Consider the following 3840-nt stretch of genomic DNA (forward strand, 5'->3'; position numbering starts at 1 on the left):
CTTTCCACTTTCCAGTCAAATTTACATACATACGGCAGGTTTTAATTGGTTATTACTCTTTTTTTTCTCCAAAATTTGTTCACACTTTTCAATTGGTTTCTCTCTGGAGTAACATCCGAATTTACTCCTTTTTTAAGTGCGTACAGAAAATATCTTTCGCTTTTACTTTTCTTTCGATGGATTTGAAGTGTGTAGGTATAAAATTGTGATATAGGTTTTCCTATCCTCCCGTTAAGCAAAACTCTCCTTGTGCCGTTGTTTAGAAGTTCAATTCGGAGTATATTTCTGGAATGTGTTTTAGGATTAGATCGTCTGATTTTCGGAAATACTGAGATTCCAGGTTAAGGAAAGTAGAGTTTAATTAGAAATCGGCAACCTATTGTTTTTCCCTATAAAAGATGCAATTCTGTTGTAGGTTCTTATTATTTCTGCGTTTCAGTCTTCACCTTTGATCTATAATATAATTCAGTCTTCACCTTCAATCATACCAACATCTTAATAATTCGTTCACTGATCCTCTGTTAGTATTCAATAGAGATGTCTTTCCGAGCAAGGGGGTGTGTGATTAACGATCCAGTAGGGCAAAAGAGATTGACCAACGTTGCGGTTGTCCGTCTAAAGAAGCATGGAATGCGATTCGAGATTGCCTGTTTCAAGAACAAAGTCCTTTCGTGGCGTTCTGGAATGTAATTATCATCTTCACCTAAATCTCTATCCCTTAAATTAATAATTAACTTGATTCGTATATAGCATCTAATAGTATGTGCAAGAAGAACTGATATCCTTAATCTTTTGCTTTGCAGAGAGAAAGATATAGATGAAGTATTGCAGTCAGTTACTGTTTACTCTAACGTTTCTAAAGGAGTACTTGCCAATCCAAAGATATGATTGCTGCCTTTCAAACGGACGACTTATCAAAGATTTGCATTGAGGTAAGTTGATCATTGATCCATCACCGCACACAGTCTTTTTCTAGTGTTCTGTAATGAAAAGGAAATACTGATTTCTGCTTGCTGTATCAAAATTGTGCAGATTATGCAGAAGGGAGAGCTTCAAGTTGCTGGGAAGGAAAGAGACTCTCAGTTATCAAGTCAATTTCGGGATATTGCAACCATAGTCATGCAGAAAACGATCAATCCAGAAACTAAACGTCCATATTCTGTTAGTATGATTGAGCAGCTTATGCATGGAATTCACTTTGGTGTTGATCCTCATAACACCTCAAAGAAACAGGTATGTATTCCCCACCTTTTAGATATGTGAAGTGGCACCTCTTAGTTATCTCTGTGTTTAATTAGTCACAGTTTACGCCCACGTTTTGCTACCTTGATATTCTTTTGTACACTTTGGTTCCTTAAGGGAACCACTTTTCTTTCATATCAGGAGTCTCGACTCATTTCTCTATCTGCTTCTAATTTATCCTTTGTTATGACTTGCACAGGCCTTAGAAGTTATACGTGAGATTCAGAAGCGGTATCCCGTCAAAAGAGCCCCAATGAGATTACGGCTCATCATACCTGAAGAAAGTTCATCTTCTCTTATGGAAAAGCTCAATGCATGGAATGCAGATATAGCATCGAAAGATGAATCTGGAAATCAGATATCTTTGGTAAGCTGTGCTTTCTGAATTTTGAATAGTATGATCCTTTTGGAAAATCACATTTTATGTTGTGGTTTAATCCTCGTTATATCTGAATCTGAATAGGTCTGTGAGATGGAGCCTAGTTTTTTCCGAGAATGTGATGCTCTAGTAAGGAGTCTCCATGGTAGGTCAGAAATGCTTGCCGTATCAGTGCACTTTGAGAAGGATACCGATATTGACCATTACGATGATCAAAAGGACGTCATTGAACCAAGTCATCATCCTATAGTACCATCAAACACTGCAGATTTAGATGCGATCAAGTTAAGTGAAGGTCTACAGAAACAGTCGATTTCCACAAGAAAAGATGGAGCTGCTGGAGTCGAAGCTGTAGAGGTGAAACAAAGCAAATGTAGTACCTGCAATGTGTACGTGGGGGACGCTAAGCAATACCGCGAACACTTTAAGAGTGAATGGCACAAGCATAATCTGAGACGAAAGACGAGGCAACTTCCCCCTCTCACTGCCGACGAATGCTTGGAAGATATGGATATGGGTGATGCGAAGTCAGATTTGAAAGAGTACACATTTTAATATCTGCTGTAGAATTATAAGTTGAGTTCTTTACAGTGTTGATATGTCATTGAGAAAGGCGGTGATACTAATTTTTTCATAAACATTTTTAACTTAGAATTGGATGATTGGATCCTTTGTTTGAACTTTGCGGAAGAGAATCTATCAAATATTAAATACACTTTTACTACTAATCGAGAACCATATGCAATGCATTATTCCCAGATTAATAGGATTTTACTATCAAATTCTGCTCATATCTTATTGAACTGATCTGTTTTAGAACGAGCTTGAACTTACGCACGAGCAAATCAGAATAGTCCACTACCACCTAAGAAGGGACATTAATCCAACTCCAGATAGTACCTTTTCTCTAGGAAGATGAGTACCATGGTGTTGCAGCTTCTTCCGAACAGGTAAAAGGCTTTCCACAAATGTCGGACAAAACTTAGTAACCACATCAAACTTAAGAGGAATCGCTGAGGAAATAGCACGGATATAACTTTCACCATAGTATTCTCTTTCCAATTGTATGAATAAATCCAGGTAACCGCTATACGTCGTTTTTCACAGCAATGGACTCCACCACCAAAGTGCTTATGTTAAAAGTAATGTTTATGCTGCTTTCATCCCCAATAATGGTGCGGCAGGAGTATTGCTCAAGATCAATGTTGCTCGATCAAGATAATTCTGGGTTGTGAAACAATCATCTTTGACGCAACATCTCCACTTTTGGAGGAATCAATAACGTTAGTGAAAAGGTTATCTCCTGAAGAAGATTATCATCGAAGAGGATGTTGTAAATGTAACTACTGCAGTTATGGGTGATAATAGAGATATTCCATGGAGTATCCGGTCACTGTCAGTGATCCTAGCCAATAGACAAGAGTCTGGTGGGATCTGGTTTAGTAGACTCTTGTCTACTGGCTAGGCTCACTGACCCATAAAACTTTTCCCTTGTGTTGATAGTTGTTAGAGAAAAGGAAACTGTATCGAGTCCTTTTTTTAGTATGTTTCACTGTTGTATTAGGTTTCCTTTTTTTAGTTTAGTTTCTCTTATAAATACAAGCTTTTCTATTTGGTTTTCCCAATTTGAGAAACCAAGTATTATTTATTTACTATCAAATCAGCCTATATTTTTTATATCTCAGAATTCTTAGGTCTCCTTGGCTTATGTTAGAAATGCAACGGTAGATTTCGTGAAGGGTGACGATGAAGAATTTGAGAAAGTTTATCAAGAATTTGAAAAGTCTATTCCAGAAGATGTAAGGATTTATCATGAATTAAAAGCTGAATTTGAAAAAAAATATCAAGAACTTGAAAAGTCTATTTTAGAAAAGATTTATCAAAAAGTAAAAGCTAAATTTGAAACTGAAACTGAACAAGGAGGCATGCCTCCGTATGAATGTTGTTTTCCTATAAGTCTGGGGATTAGGTTGAGACACGAGATTCCTCTAATGGGAGATTCTGCCTTGGTAAAACGAAGTAAGTACTATTATTTTATTCAATCTCTTAAAATAACTGTTTCTTTTCTTTTTTCTAACCAAATTTTATCTACTGCACAGGGAATCAAATTGTATATGCAGTAGATGATCAATTCAGCAAGCTCCGGATGTTTCTAGACTTTATTATTCCTCTAGTAAACCAATATAATCCAGTTTATTATGCAAAAATGGCTGTAAGAT

At 36.7% G+C, this 3840-nt stretch overlaps 1 pseudogene; it reads left to right on the plus strand.

Moving 5' to 3' along the window:
- Positions 1–630: 630 nt before the first annotated feature.
- LOC113327817 lies at positions 631–2176 on the plus strand (annotated as a pseudogene).
- Positions 2177–3840: the final 1664 nt, after the last annotated feature.

The sequence above is a fragment of the Papaver somniferum genome, unplaced genomic scaffold (assembly GCF_003573695.1).
Source record: "Papaver somniferum cultivar HN1 unplaced genomic scaffold, ASM357369v1 unplaced-scaffold_107, whole genome shotgun sequence".
Taxonomy (NCBI): Eukaryota; Viridiplantae; Streptophyta; class Magnoliopsida; order Ranunculales; family Papaveraceae; genus Papaver; species Papaver somniferum.